This window comes from Eptatretus burgeri, chromosome 2, assembly GCF_056783735.1.
Source record: "Eptatretus burgeri isolate ZD-2024b chromosome 2, Ebu_testis_v1, whole genome shotgun sequence".
Lineage (NCBI taxonomy): Eukaryota > Metazoa > Chordata > Myxini > Myxiniformes > Myxinidae > Eptatretus > Eptatretus burgeri.
The window spans coordinates 98,649,334-98,665,800 of NC_140962.1; the positions used below are offsets into that span (position 1 = coordinate 98,649,334).

The 16,467-nt window shown below is 42.8% G+C and overlaps 1 long non-coding RNA gene across 2 annotated transcripts in view; it reads left to right on the forward strand.

The window, feature by feature from the left end:
- Positions 1-15,821, forward strand: part of LOC147032659 (uncharacterized) — a 122,518-nt gene extending 106,697 nt beyond the window's left edge. The window contains exons 4-7 of one of the 2 annotated variants that reach the window (XR_015055278.1): positions 3,574-3,629; positions 14,379-14,429; positions 14,585-14,732; positions 15,699-15,821. This is a non-coding gene — a long non-coding RNA (uncharacterized LOC147032659). The remainder of the gene's footprint in view (positions 1-3,573; positions 3,630-14,378; positions 14,430-14,584; positions 14,733-15,698) is intronic. The other variant, XR_015055277.1, reaches the window with a different exon arrangement.
- The last annotated feature ends 646 nt before the right edge of the window (positions 15,822-16,467 follow it).

A 16,467-nucleotide genomic window follows, 5' to 3' on the forward strand; every position in this document is an offset into this window, starting at 1 on the left:
AATACAGTGGGGAGAACAAGTATTTGAGACACTGCCGATTTTGCAGGTTTTCCCACTTCCAAAGCACGTAGAGGTCTGTAATTTTTATCATAGGTACACTTCAACTGTGAAAGACGGAATCTAAAACAAAAATCCTGAAAATCACATTGTATGATTTTTAAATAATTAATTTGCATTTTATTGCATGAAATAAGTATTTGATACATCAGAAAAACAGAACTTAATATTTGGTACAGAAACCTTCGTTTGCAATTACAGAGATCAAACGTTTCCTGTAGTTCTTAACCAGGTTTGCACAGACTGCAGCAGGGATTTTGGCCCACTCCTCCATACAGATCTTCTCCAGATCCTTCAGGTTTCAGGGCTTTCGCTGGGCAACACAGACTTTCAGCTCCCTCCAAAGATTTTCGAATGGGTTCAGGTCTGGAGACTGGCTAGGCCACTCCAGGACTTTGAGATGCTTCTTACAGAGCCACTCCGTAGTTGCGCTGGCTGTGTGTTTCAGGTCGTTGTCATGCTGGAAGACCCAGCCACGCCCCATCTTCAATGCTCTTGTTGAGGGAAGGAGGTTGTTGGCCAAGATCTCGCGATACATGGTCCCATCGATCCTCCCCTCAATACGGTGTAGTCGTCCTGTCCCCTTTGCAGAAAAGCATCCCCAAAGAATGATGTTTCCACCTCCATGCTTCACAGTTGGGATGGTGTTCTTGGGGTTGTACTCATCCTTCTTCTTTCTCCAAACACGGCAAGTGGAGTTTAAACCAAAAAGCTCTATTTTGGTCTCATCAGACCACATGACCTTCTCCCATTCCTCCTCTGGATCATCCAGATGGTCATTGGCAAACTTCAGATGGGCCTGGACATGCGCTGGCTTGAGCAGAGGGACCTTGCGTGCGCTGCAGGATTTTAATCCATGACGGCGTAGTGTGTTACTTATGGTTTTCTTTGATACTGTGGTCCCAGCTCTCTTCAGGTCATTGACCAGGTCCTGCCGTGTAGTTCTGGGCTGATCCCTCACCTTTCTCATGATCATTGAGGGCTCCATGAGGTGAGATCTTGCATGGAGCCCCAGACCGAGGGAGATTGACTGTTATCTTGAACTTCTTCCATTTTCTAATAATTGTGCCAACAGTTGTTGCCTTCTCACCAAGCTGCTTGCCTATTGTCCTGCAGCCCATCCCAGCCTTGTGCAAGTCTACAATTTTGTCCCTGATGTCCTTAGACAGCTCTCTGGTCTTGCCCATTGTGGAGAGGTTGGAGTCTGATTGATTGAGTGTGGACAGCTGTCTTTTATGCAGATAACGAGTTCAAATAGGTGCAGTGAATACAGGTAATGAGTGGAGAATGGGAGGGCTTCTTAAAGACAAAACTAACAGGTCTGTGAGAGCCGGAATTCTTACTGGTTGGAAGGTGATCAAATACTTATTTCATGCAATAAAATGCAAATTAATTGTTTAAAAATCATACAATGTGATTTTCAGGATTTTTGTTTTAGATTCCGTCTTTCACAGTTGAAGTGTACCTCTGATAAAAATTACAGACCTCTACGTACTTTGGAAGTGGGAAAACCTGCAAAAGCAGCAGTGTATCAAATACTTGTTCTCCCCACTGTATATACATATATATATATATATATATATATATATATATATATATATATATATATATATATATATATATATATTTCAAAATAGACACATGTTCGAGCATATAGATGTAATAATCAGGTTGTATTCAAATACATTTCCCATTAAAGGGTGATAATTAATTGTGCTATATGCTGAAAACATCATTTTCAAGTAGATTATTAATCAAGCTTCATTGGCTGCATTTTCCTTTCATCATCACACTTAAAACCATGATGCTTATTCTGGAGAAATTTGCATCTACATTGGTCTCTCTGCCTTCTATCGCCTCCTTTCTGGTCTTGCACCCTCTGCTCTTTCCGTGCCCCCCCCCCCACTCTCCCCTTCTCATGAAGCTACCTAAATCTTGGAACACTGCTTACCTCCACTCATTCTTTCTGCTTTTCCCTCGCCTGTGCAACCAACTTCCACATCCTCTTCAATCTCATTCTTCCCTCCAGCCCTCCAGGTCTTGAAGACAGCTGTTCACCACCATCTCAGATCATCCCCAATCGATAAACATTATCTTTACTACACTTTCAAACCCCCCCAGCCCCAACTTCACCCCAATCCTTCTTCCTTCCAAATTTCCATTTTCCCCTCTGAAGAATTTCCTTTTGCAGCCATCCTGTCTACTCCATGCATTCTCTCCTGCTCCCACATCCCGCATTCCTCCCCACACACATTGTTTATCCACCCACACCCATTGTTTATCTGAGTCTTCCACTATCGTGGCTTTCTAATCTGCTGTTTGTTCCCCGCTCCCCCCCACCCCCAATCTCTCAACTATACCTTTTGTCCTGTTGTATCCTGGTCTGTTCAGTGCATTCGTAGGATTAGCTTTTCCACGAGCCTCGACTATATATATACCAAAAAATTATGTCCTTTATCAGGCGCATCCTCGGCCACCTGACTCTCCATGGGGTTTTAAGGCATATCCTGGGTTACCTCGATGGGGTCTGAAGCCACCATGTTTTTTGGCCTGCTCAAACATGCCTTGACTTGAACAGGCAGCTATGATTTCTAAACGATAAAGTTTTGTTTTTCACTTTCCTCACACATATCATCAAATGCTGATTCATCATATGTATGAATCGCTGGATACATTGCATTGTTTATAAATGCTCAGAGATGCCAGCGTTTGTGGCTTTATTTCATTTCCGCACATGCCATAACCTGGAGAATCTCTTAGTCTAAACCGAATTTTAAAAAAAACTTCAGCTCCAGAATTGAATTTAGCAGCAGTTCCGACTGCTAAGAAATGTGTTCATTTGTCCAATTTGGACAGATTTGACATCTCCAGGAGGTGTGTGTTTATAATGAAGGAGAGGCGATGCTCATCGCTTGCCAAGCCAGCCGTTCCTTATCAACTGTTTCGTTAGAGTGCTTGCTTGATTGCTTAACCACTTGGCGAGTGCTCTCCAAGCTGCTTGGATGTTCGTTTCGGTAAACGTATCCATGCTTTCAATCTAACATTGATTAGACGTACGTTTCCGCCTTTGTTGGGTCCCATAGTTCCATGCGGTGGGTGCCTCGGTAGTTGTCCCATCTGCTGAAATTGTGCAATTTTATTTTTACAGAACATCGTTTGGTTTAATCTCTTTGTGTGATCTCCTTTTATAATCCACCCCTCACTTCAACATCGATACTTATTAAAAAAAAACACGAGGTCCATCTGACCTCGTGTTCGCCATGTTTGTTCCAGCTGTGAAGGCAGAAACCGATATTTTTTGTTGTGCTGCTTGATATATTTTAAAATTGAATTTCACTAATTTTCCACTTGAATTCCTTTCAAAGAACTCTATTTCAAGGCAAATCATTGTGTTTGTCGTTTTTATGTACTTTATGCATGTGTGCATTTGCACATGTGTGTATGTCGATAAACTGTATTATCATAATGGCACTTGGCACCATTGTGTGGGTTGTTGATTGTTATCTCCTCATGCAGGTTTCAGAATGTGGAACGGAGCCCTCCCAGGTCTCAAAGTATCCACCTCTGTTTTGGTAAGGCGTCACGATTCATGGACCAAGCTGTGAAGTTTTCTGTTCTCAAAGTGTTGTGCCAAGGGCAGTCTTCAGGAATGTCACTGAGCCCCGCACAGCTTCCAAATGTAGTTTGTATGTCGTAATATTCCCAGGGATGTTTTGTAAACCTCTGTGAGCTTCTTTGTCATAATTCCCATATCCACAACTATCACTGGTACAATTTTGGCATTCTACAGCTTCCAGGATCTTTTCACGTCATTCATGCAATGTTGGTATTTTGTCATTTTCTTCATTTCTGCATTGTTTAGTCTGAAAACACTGTTATTAGCACCTCAATTAGCAATGCCTTCTCCTCTTTTCTTTGCACCTAAGTGTGATATCTTGTTGCAAAGCTTTGTTTTCGATGTTCACGCTCGATGGGATCATTAGGTCGTACATAAGTAGTACTTCCATGTTTTCAGTAATTGCTTTTGGTTGATATTCCTACGAATTTTCTGGAACTGGAATATCAAAGTTTTTGCAGATATGCCAGTGGATTACTCCACAAACTCTGTTGTGTCGCTTTGTGTACAGCTGTTCTGACATTAATTTTTTTATTGTGTGTTCGGTCATTAATGAAGCATATCATATCATTCTCTTTGCAAACCCCACCTTCATCCCTCAACTTGCTCTCTTTCTTTTTTCCTCCTCCCTCTTCAATCACTCTCTCTGTCCCCTCATCGCTCCCTACTCCCAATATTTGGTAAGGCGACAGTCTCCCCACCTCGCTATTCCCCTCTTCCTCGCTCCCCCTTTTTCACCCACTCCGAGCTTCCCTTCCTTCAGTCCTCTTCCGTATATATATATATATATATATATATATATATATATATATATATATATATATATATATATATATATATATATATATATATTTAAATATATTAATACGGAAGGACCAATTTTGTGCTCCTCCTAGCGGTCGCGTCACGTTTTTCTCGGTACTGTGACCTGGACTGAAAGAAACTTCGTACCTGTAAGAGTGCATCGCACATAGTGGCAATAGTCAACCTTCAACTCTGAAGCATCCATATATTAATACTGAAGGACCAATTTTGTGCTCCTCCGAGCAGTCATGTCACATTTTTCTCGGTACTGTGACCTGAGAAGTTTTGACACGGTGTTTGTACGTCAAAGTAGACACGTGCACAAATCAGGGGACTTCTTCACAAGGAGTAGTGTACACCAAAAATGTCGTGTACAAGGACGTTTTGTAGGCCTCATTAGGTAAGGCCATGGAGTACATCGACTGGGATCCGGCTCTTACAAAAGCCTCCACTGGTTGTCATATTGGGCTCATGGAACGGAATCCGTCTGTGACGGAGTTTCGGCTCGTGTGTGTGTGTGTGTGTGTGTGTGTGTGTGTGTGTGTGTGTGTGTGTGTGTGTGTGTGTGTGTGTGTGTGTGTGTGTGTGTGTGTGTGTGTGTGTGTCGCCGATAAAAAGTCTACACCCCTTTCAAAATTTTCACCTTTTGTTACCTTGTACCCTATAATTAACTTGCATTAAATCAGACTTTTTCCACCTTTATTTACACATCATAACCCAGAACTTCCAAGTGAAAAACAAATTCCACAAATGTCAAAAAATAAAATAAAAATACAAAACTAAAATATCTTGGTTGGATAAGTGTCCAACCCCCTTATAGTCGCAATTGTAAATGAGCTCAGGTGTAACCATTCACCTTCAAAATCGCACACCAAGTTTATTGGCCTCCACCTGGGTTAAAGTGTCGTGATTTCTGATAATGTCAGAATAAAATCAGCTGTTCCTTTCGGATTATTTTGCTGGGTAGTGCATTTTGCAGCAAAGACTCAACCATGAATGACCACCAAGGAGCTTTCAAAAGACCACTGGGATAAAGTTGTGGAAAGGCACAGATAACGGGATGGGTATAAAAAATATTTTGAAGGCCTTGAATATCTCTTGGAGCACAGTCAAGACAATCATTAAGAAGTGGAAGGCGTATGGTACCCCCAAGACCATGCCTATATCAGTCGCCCTCCAAACTGGATGACCAACCAAGCAGGAGACTGATAAGAGAGACCAGTAAGAGACCAATAGCAACTTTGAAAGAGCTATATGCCTTTATGAGAAAGACTGGTCAACGTGTCCATGTGACAACAATACCCCAAGCACTCCACAAGTCTGGCATGTATGCTAGAGTGTTAAGAAAGAAGCCATGACTCAAAAAGCCCACTTTGAGTCCCATTCGAGGTTTGAAAAAAAACACTCGGGGAAATTCTGCAGCCCTGTGGCAACACATTTTGTAGTCTGACGAAAGCGAGATGGGATTTTATTGCCTATATTCAAAACGTTACATTTGACGCAAACCCAACACAGCACATCACCCAATGAACACCATCCTGACTGTGAAGCATGGTGGTGGCAATATCATATGTGGATGTTTCTCAACAGCAGGGACTGGAGCACTTGCCAGGATAGAATGGAAAATTGATGGAGCAAAATACAGAAAAATGCAAGAGGAAAACCTGCTGCCCTCTGCAAGAATGTTGAAATTGTGACTGAAGTTCACATTTCAGCATGACAATGACCCAGAGCACACAGCCAAAGCTAAACTGGAGTGGCTGAGGAACAAAAAGATAAATGTCCTTGAGTGACCCAGTCAGAGCCCCGACTGAAATCCAATCAACAAGCTGTGGCATGACTTGAAGATTGCTGTCCATCAACACTCCCTGCTGCAACTTGACTGAGCTTTAACAGTTTTGTGCAGAAGAATGGGGAAATATTGCCCAATCAAGGTGTGCAATGTTGGTAGATACCTATCCGAACAGACTCACAGCTGTAATTGCTGTCAAAGGTGCTTCCACCAAGTATTAACTCAGGGGGGGTGGACACATCCAACCAAGATATTCTAGTTTTGTAGTTTTTAATTAATTTTCTGAAACTTGTAGAATTTCTTTTTCACTTGGGAGTTGTGTGTTATGATGTGTAAATATAGGTGGAAAAGTCTGATTTACTGCAATTTCATTCCAGGCTACGATGCACCAAAAAACTTGCACTTGCCTCTAAGCTGTCGAGCCTGGGTTCGAATCCTGACCCAACTATAAACTGTCAGTGCTGTGTTTCACAGGCAGGGTGATTCATCAATGTATGTGCTGTCCCTCGGATGGACATCAAACGAGGTGTCCCTTTAGCCATCATTTGTTTGTGGATGTTAAAGATCCCTTCATGAAGAGTAAGTGAGCTCTGCCGGATGTTTGTGCAGTGGGAAATAAAGGAAATGTTGTATGAATATAATCCTGCCTTGTTGAATGCCCTGCAAAATCCGATCACAATTGGCTCTTTCTTCCACTGGAATGGTTTTCAAAGCTGATGTGACCTGCAAGCCAGTGGTGGTTGAATTGATGACCCTGAATTGATGGTTGAATTAAATTGATGACAGATTAATACTATTTCATATTGCATTAGAGATTGCAAACAAATTCCTCATGATCTGGGAGGCTTTCGTACCGAAGAAAGCTTACTTTGGATTTGTCTGCTTTTGAAAAAAAGTCATGTTATGGATTTATCTGCTTTTGACATAAAACAAATTGAAAAGTATCAAATTATAATCTTTTTATTTAATTTAGATTTGTGAAATTCTGGTCTTCTTGTACTTCACTTACATCAATTTCAGAACATCCTTTTTGGAATTGATGTTCTACCAAGAGAGCACATTAAAAAAAAAAGTTAATTTACCGAAAATTGTAAAAAAGTATTTATCAGTTTATGCGTATGAACTCTTCATATATAAATATATATTGTTCCGGTTGTGGAAATTCGCATTACACCATAAAGAGTCCTCAGGTGAGATATCTAGATAAGTCCATGTGTAGTTAGCCCACACCAGTTGTATAGAGGGAATTTATGTGATCCATTCGGGCTGTGATCCTTCAGTTAGTCGTTTTTCTTTCTCTATTATTAATTTGAACAAGAATAAAACAAACCAACGACGCTTGTGGGTTTTTCCCGCCATTTTTCCCCGCGCCTGGTGTGAAGGAAGGGGGGAGGGCAGCTCGCCGCCGATTGGTGGATGAACAGCGTGAGGCGGTCGGAGTGAAGGAACGCCCCTTTTCGGGAACCTTTTCGAAGGAAGGTGGAGCCGAAAACGGGGCGGGGCGAAGGGCGGAGCCGGCCCCTACAAAAGGGACGAACGAGTTGGTCTTCAGGTTTTTTTTTGGGTTGGTTCGGAGTTCAGTTTGGTTTGAGTTTGGAGTGAGCCTTCTCGTTCTTTGCGAGCTCGTTGGTCCTGCCGTGTTCTGCGATCCTCGCGCGGGCCCTGGGACCCCATGCGCGAGCACCGGAAGTAGCGCTGAACGAGCCCCGTCCGTTCCCCCAAAAACCCCGTCCGAGCTGTCGGGCGAACGACGCAAGCTATGCGCGGTCCGAGCTCGGTGCGCCACGCCAGGAGGAGACAAAGGAGGGACTCGAGACTGCGGTCCCCCAAGGCTGGACGATGCGCCCAGGGAAGTCGCGACTTCCTTTTCTTTTGGGGTTTTGTGTAAATGTCTGTGGGTGGCGCCACATATTTTACAGCCTGGTGTTGGCGCAGTGGTTAGGGCGGCGGCTTGGGATCCAAAAGGTCCTGAGTTCAAGCCCCGTTGGGTCACTGAATTAATACACCAGGGGATTGACTCAGCCTGTCATCCTTCCGAGGTCGGCGAAATGAGTACCAGTGTACTGGGCCGGTGTATACCCCAGTTAAAATAGGTGTACCATATCTCTGTGTTGTAAGAGGGGACCAGGGTTGCATCAGGAAGGGCATCCGACGTAAAACATGTGCCAAATCACGATGCGGATCATACGGATGATCCGCTGTGGCGACCCCGAATGGGAGCAGCCGAAAGAAGAAGAAGTCTGTGGGTGGCGCCAGTCTTGTAAGTAGAAACTGTATAAGTGTTGCCGTGTGTAAATAATTCCCTTTTATTCGGTTTTAACTCTTTCTTTGCTTTTGTTGCATTTTGACTATGGCTGTATATACGTGCTTGCTTTGTGTCTGTGTGTGTGAATAAAGTGCTGCTTGTTGAACTGTTTTCCCGCTTTGCTTCGTCTCCTTCCTTTTTTGAACCTCCATCTTGCATCACGTAAGGGATTGATAGTGGGTTTAAAACACTTGGTAATTAATCGGAACCGTCAAGGCCGACAATAACTCCGCTCGGTTATCCCTGTAATACGGAACGAACCGCTTAAGCTGTTCGTGTCCGGAGTCGGCCTGTGGCGTGGTACAACTCCTCGGTACACTACTCGCGCGAGTACTTAGGTAAATCGACCATTCGGTGATCGGACCCTATTTCGCGCGGGTAGAATGCGGACTGAGTTGTGGTGAGGTTAAACCCCATCCGTGACTGGCTCCGGGCGGTAGTTCCCAGAGGGTCACGACTGAATTGTCCGTCCGGTGGGCAACGCGGTCACGATTCGAGTTACGTGGCCGATCGCACGCCGGCGGGCGCGAATTCGCAACATGATATATATATATATATATATATATATATATATATATATATATATATATATATATATATATATATATATATATATATATATATATATATATATATTGTTGCGAATTCGCGCCCGCCGGCGTGCGAGCGGCCACGTAACTCGAATCGCGGCACGTCGCCCACCGGACGGACAATTCCGTCGTGACCCTCTCGGACTAACGCCGGGAACTAGTCATGGGTGGGCCTTTCGGCCTCACCACGATCGTGCCAATCGGCCCCCCGCGTGGGATAGGGTTGTTCGCCAAATTCGACCTACCTAAGTACCCACACGGAGGGTAGACCGGGCGATCGCACCTCGCCGCAGGTCGACTTCGGACACGGGCCACTTTAAGCGACCCGTTCCGTACTATCGGGATAACCGAGCGGTGTTATCGTCAACCTCGACGGCTCCGATTAATTCTCGGGCATATTTAGCCCACTACCAACCCTTTACGTGAAGTAAGATGGAGATTCAATGAAAGAAAAGATGAAGCGAAACGGGAAAAACAGTTCAACATAATTCACATTTATTTCGTGGCACACGGATAGCACACATATACAATTACAACAATTATGCACCAAAAGCAAATGTAAAAGAAACACAACATTTATGCACCAAAAGCAATTGCAACAAAAGAAACACAATGCAGATCTACTACCGACTACGCGAGCACACGGCAACACTGACACAGTTTTACTTTACAGACGGCGCCGCCAACACATATATTCAAAATCAAAAGAAAAGGGGCCACCCTCTACGACAAGGGGGCAGACGGGCCTGGGGCCGAGACCGCGTGGAGCCTACCCGTCTTGTGATGAGCCGCAAATATGGCGGCGGTGCCCCGACTCCGCGCTCCTCCGCGGGTTTCGTTGGCACTGCTTGGAATGGGGTGGGAACAGGGCCCCCTTTTCGCACTATCTCAGCGCGGGGGGAAACAGGAGGGGTTGTTGATGCTCTGGGGAAAGAGGACAGCTGACTTGCTTGGGTCCCGCGACGAGCGACTCCACTGCGCCCTCGACCGCGTTCCCGGCTTCCCCTCTCTGCAGCTCCCCGACAGACTCCGAACCCCGACAGACCGACTCTCCTCTAGACCCGTCTTGACTGCTGCTGCCACACTTCGCCGCCGCCACACCTCTACAACTAGAGCCCGAAACAGAACTCCTCTCTCAATTCGCCCCGCGCACGGCGCTTTATAGTGCAGCAGGAGAAACCATATGCAAATTTTCGGATCAGGATGGGCTCGGGGGCGGAGCCACGCTCGCCCATTGGACGGAGGAAAAGTGGGCGTGAAACATTCTTGATCCGCGAATCTGCATATATCGATTCTACTCTGACGCGCCTGGAGGCGGGGCCAAATCGCACCGCGCTTAATGATTGGAGGGATCGGAAGTGGGCGTGAATCATTCCTGATCCGACTTCCCTTCGGAAAGGCCGCTCTTTGTACCCGCGGCTCAACGCGCGTCCCGCACGAGGCCAGGACAGCCTGACGCTCGGTGTTCACAAGCGGCGCGGGAATGGCCGCAGAAGGAGGAGAGGTGAAGGTGGTGGAGGGCCTAATGTGGCGGTGATGGCCATGGCGACGCTTGGAATGGCGGTGATGCGATGTTTACGAGAGCGAGCCGTGACTGTAAAGGTCGTGGCTGTTGGCGTTGTTGTTGTTGTGAAGCGGCGTTGCGGTCGGTGGTTGTTGTGTGATGGCGGTTGAGACGTGGTTGGTTCAAAATAAAGATAGAACAGAAAAACGGCTATCTTGAAGGGTCGCAGCCCGAATGAATCACATTTATTCCCTCTAAACAACGGGTTTGGGGCTAACTACACATGTACTTACAGAGATATCTCACCTACGGGACCTGAATGGGGGTTTGCGAATTTCCTCAACCACAACAATATATATATATATATATATATATATATATATATATATATATATATATATATATATATATATATATATATATATATATATATATATGTATATATATATATATATATACATGTATATGTATATATATGTATATATTTGTATATATTTGTATATATATGTATATATATGTATATATTTGTATGTATATGTATATTTATGTACGTATGTATATATATATATATATATATATATATATATATATATATATATATATATATATATACACACACACACACACACACACACATACACACACACACACACACACACACACACACACACACACACACACACACACACACACACACACACACACACACACACACACACACACACACACACACACACACACACACACACACACATCTCAAAGACTGAGTTGGGGTTAGAATGTTTAGCTCATTCACTAAGCTAATGTTGATGAATGTCAACCCTTGCACTGGAGTGGGCACTTTACAATGTATGTGGTATGCTGGGCACAGCAGTATAAAAATTAGATCTTTCATTTGCAATTCTATCTGTTTACACTGCTGAAATGGCTTGTTTTTCTTCATTCCATCAATTGTCTCCATTTATTTGTTTTCTCTCTTTCTAACGTGTCAATATTCTTTCTCTGTATTACTTTTTACATTGCTTTATTTTTTCGTAAGTTTAGCTTTTACTCACTAAAACTTTTGCAAATTTAGCTACTTCCACTTTCGCCTTTGTTACATAATTTCACTTTGCCATATCCTTCCTTTCTTCTCTCTATCCTATTTTGCTTTCATGTTCTTTTCATTTTTTAAAAAAGGGTAATTGAAAATTTTCATGATTTTTGTGTATATTACAACAGGCTAGCATAGCAGGTGGAGTTGGCCCATCCAGGCAGCGCTGTTGAGTGACTATAGATTATAGCATGATGGTATTGGCTGTATGACCTCGAAATAATGTGACCACATTCAGGGCTGGGGCAGCTAAAATACATCGAGGGATCGTCAGGCTGACAACGATCCAGATGTGAAGTTCGGCTGGGTGGTCTGAACGTGTAAATGATGGAAGTGAGAGGAGTCGAGTTGATAGAAATGATGTAGAAAAAGGGTCGGTTTCCAGGTGACTTCTGGAAAGAGCAGATGTGTTGAAAGAGGTGAGGCAGGAGATCATATAAAGGGATAGACCAGTTGAGATGGGAGGATTGTTTTTCTGAGGGATGGCTGAAATGTGGAGGTGGATTGAGAATATAGAGTAGATGGCTGGTGATAGAAGGTGGTGGAGAGTGTTGTGCAGAGAGCAGAGCAGTGGTTCACTACCAGCTGGGCTCACACCATGAAAATAGATCTTGATGAAGAACTATGTTAAATAATCTTCTCAGAGACATATTAAACCTTTTGATAAAAGAACAGAGTAATTCATTGACATTCATAAACATCATGTCAATGAAAACGGAATTAGAACGATATTATGACGTCAAATTTTTTTCTAGGAAGAACTTCCAAAATCGGAGAGGGATACTGCCTGCGCGTGGGCTTTCTGCATATACATGGCAAGTTTCATGAAGATCCGATGAAAACTCTGGGTTGTGAAACAAAAAGTCAAAAAATAGGAATGACGTCATAACAATTGATATGACGTCATAGTGATGTATCATATGTGCGGTAATTCATCCCTGTTAATGCGCTGTTCGATTCCCGCAAACAGAATTCAAAAATGCGTGCCTTTTGTTTCGTTTTGGAGATAATTTTCGTGCAATTTCCATTAGCGGAGATATTTTGACGTCATAACTTTTTTTTCTCGGAGGAATTTTCAAAATCGGAGATGGTTACTGTCTGCGCAGGGTATTTGTACATATATTTACCAATTTTCAGGAAGTTTCGATGAAAACTGTCGGCTGTGAAACAAAAAAGTCCACAAGAAGAAGATGAAGAACAACAACGTGAGTAAGACTTCGAGATCCTCCCCGAGGATATAAAAATTCTCATGACCAGTTCCAGATTTGAATCTTCACAAAAATTGAATCAATTACTCCTTGTCACACACCGAACATATCCACGAAGTTTCATCTGAATCCGTCCACAACTTTTTGAGATATCATGCAATATCGTTTTTAGCCCCATCTGTCAATGGTGAAGAATCACTTAAAATGTAATAATTTTCGTATCCAGATCTGGATTCAGATATTCACCTAAAATTGAATCGATTTGTCCATGTCACGAACCCAACCTGTCCACCAAGTTTCGTGTGAAACCATCCATAATCTTTTGAGAAATTGTGCGATATATTGATTTTGGCTGTATCTCTTAACGGTGAAAAATCAATGAAAAACATTATCAGATCCAGATCCGAATCTTCACTAAAATTATGCGTTCCTCTCCCTGGCCGGTCCCCCACATACAGAAAAAAATTCAGAATGATTTCTTGAAAACCGTGGCCAAAAATCGTGTGTCAGACAGACAGACAGACAGACAAACAAACAGTCCAACGCTGCAGACCAATATGGCAAAAATAAAAATTTCGGCAAGTAACAAACAGACATGGGTGAAAACATAACCTCTGTCAGCAGAGGTAATATTCAAGAAAGTTCGCATCAAAAACTGATGTTAGCTCTTCTGCTCGATTCAGCATCATTTAGAATGAAGAACTAGTTTTGCTGGTGAAGGTTAGTGTCTGTCTCCATTGGACAGAACGTTGATTGAGGAATGCTAACTACCATAGAAAGTAAGAAGAAGCTTATGATTCATTTGGTGAATACAGTTTAAGGCTGGGTAATGAACAAGCAAAGCACATTTGACTTATCTCTTGGTGATTTTCCTCCTCTTTGTGTTGCTGATAAGCGTGCTCTTTTCGTAAGTATTTCGAGTGCACTATGCTATATGTACCACCCATATACCAGCCATATACCAGATGTACCAGCCATCGGAAGGATGGAGTAAGGTCGCACTCCATCTCAGGCAGAACTTTCCTTCATTCGATCTAAATTTCCTCGTATTTTCCTATCGAAAGAAAGTTGTTTTATTGCAGTTTATTTATGGATGTAACCACCATGTGTTAAGTGTGGTTATGATTGAGGCAATGACCTGCACCTTTATGAATATTAATTTGCGTTTGCACAAATACAATTATACATAGTGCTCTCTGAAAGCTTAAATGTTGAGTTGCAGTTGCCACTTCCGAAGCGGGTCGTAAGTGACGCAATACAGAATGAAAATGAAGCCATGAAAATCCAACCTTGACATGCTTGGAAAATGTCATCCAAGTTAGGCGACAGCACTCTCCACACTCTTCATTTTCCATTTCGACCCACAGTGAATAAGACATTTAATTGTGTGATGTATTTTCTTTTCACAGTTGGATATATACTACAATGAACAAACCATCTTCTCTGCTTGGCTGAAATTGGTAATCCTCTTCAGTATTCATGTCAATGCTGTGGATGCCGTTTTTGCCCTCCTCTCCTATTCTGTTTCTCTTGCTCATTCCTATTCATGTACTATATTATTATTTATTTGCTTGTTATTTTCCAGGTTAAGATTTTCCCTTTTATCTTGCTGCAGCAATCGTGAATGAAGTTGCTTTTTTGCATGTCATCTGGTATGCTGCCATCATGTCTCTTCTTTATCCTACCAAGCTGGGTCACCCGATCAAGATCGAATTATTTAGACTTCAGCAACGCCTGAAGAGGACTAACAGGATTGCTGAGAGGTATGTATTAAAGACTCTAAGCTGTCTAGCCTCGGTTTGAATCCTGACCCAGCTACAAATTATCATCCCGATGTTTTACAGGCAGGGTAATTAATTAATTGTGTGTGCCACCCAAGGCCCATATGCAAAATTTTTGATGGGCGGTGTGTAGCTTCAAAAAGTTGGACCGCTGAGAACATGATAGCACCGCACCATCATGCCGGTTGTGGGATGGGATGCATGCTGCATTGCTTTCCTGCAGAAAGTGAAAGTTTAAAATACAGAGCTCAATGACTTATACTTTTGGGGTTTTTCAGGCTATATGTTGGGATGGCATCAACATGGCAGCATATGAAATACGATTTCAGTTTGTTTGTTTGTGTGCAGGATATCTCAAAAAGTTACAGACGAATTTGGATGAAATTTGGTGGACAGGTTGGGTGTGTGACAAGGATGAATTGATTCGATTTTGGTGAAGAATCAGATCTGGATCCAGATATGAGAATTTTGGAATCTTTTTAGTGATTTTTCACCATGAAGAGATGGGACCAAAAACTCAAAAAGTTATGGACGAGTTATGACAAAACTTACTGTAGTTGATGAGTTGTGTCGGTGACAAGAACAAGCTGATTCGATTTTGGTTAATGTCTGGATGCAGATCTAGCCTATCAGTGGGATACAAAACTAAACTGTTCAGCCTGACGGAGGTGTTATTTCTTAAAACGTCCCCTTGGCATTGTGTTGCATAAAATGCAGTAACTCAGTATTATCTAACATGTCAAATATGACAATGGATGAAATCAACAGGATGATGATTGAGATATGTGGGAAGCAATGAGAAGCTGATGTTTCGGCCGTTATCCCTTCCTCTGAGCAAAAGAGGTCTGAGGAGTGGTTTACGCCAAAATTTCACCTTTCTTCCCATGGTGGTTGGCATACCTCAATCAACATCTTGTTGATTTCATCCATTGTTCTACATGTCTGCAGAGCAAGATCAACACTGGCCTTCGCCAACAAGACTGGCTGTTGATTCCACATCAAAATAAGACTCCTTTGTCAAGTACATGCTGCTTTGCATTGTCGGAATAAATATGAACATGGAGGTTGGGAGTGTTCATTGCTTGGGTTTGCTCCAGAATTGCACACGTCATGATATCGATCCCACCATAGTAAAACTCACAGGCATCGCATGAACTTGTCAACGAGCCGCTCTGTGTTGCTTAGTTCCTCCTTGAAACTTGACTTCTGTATTACGAAAAAACTTATGGGGTTATAGCCAAAGTATATCTGTAATAAATCTTCGTTATATAGCTGCTCGTAAATATTTAGCTTGGCGATTGTATGGAAATCAAAAAGCAATGCCAACAATAATCGCATAAAAAGAAAACTAAGATGCCAGGGAATGTCCTGAGAAACTATTTTATTACAAGACAATCATTTTGATAGATATGAGAGATTAATCAAAGATGCACATTAAAATCATCCATATCTTAAATCTTTCAGCTTTACTGTTCTTTCAAACAACAGTGGATCTCCTGGCTGACAGGATGGTGCAGACATAGTGAGTGCACTCGCCTTTGTGCTGTCTCATCTGAGTCTGATACCCCAATCCACTATAAACCGTTGGATTGGTGCTTCATAGCCACAATACCATCACAAAATGCACCATTCCTAAGGTGGACATAAAGCTAGGGTACCCCTTTGTTAGTATTAGCAGGTGGATGTTAAACATCACACAGGGTCTTGATGTAAAGTA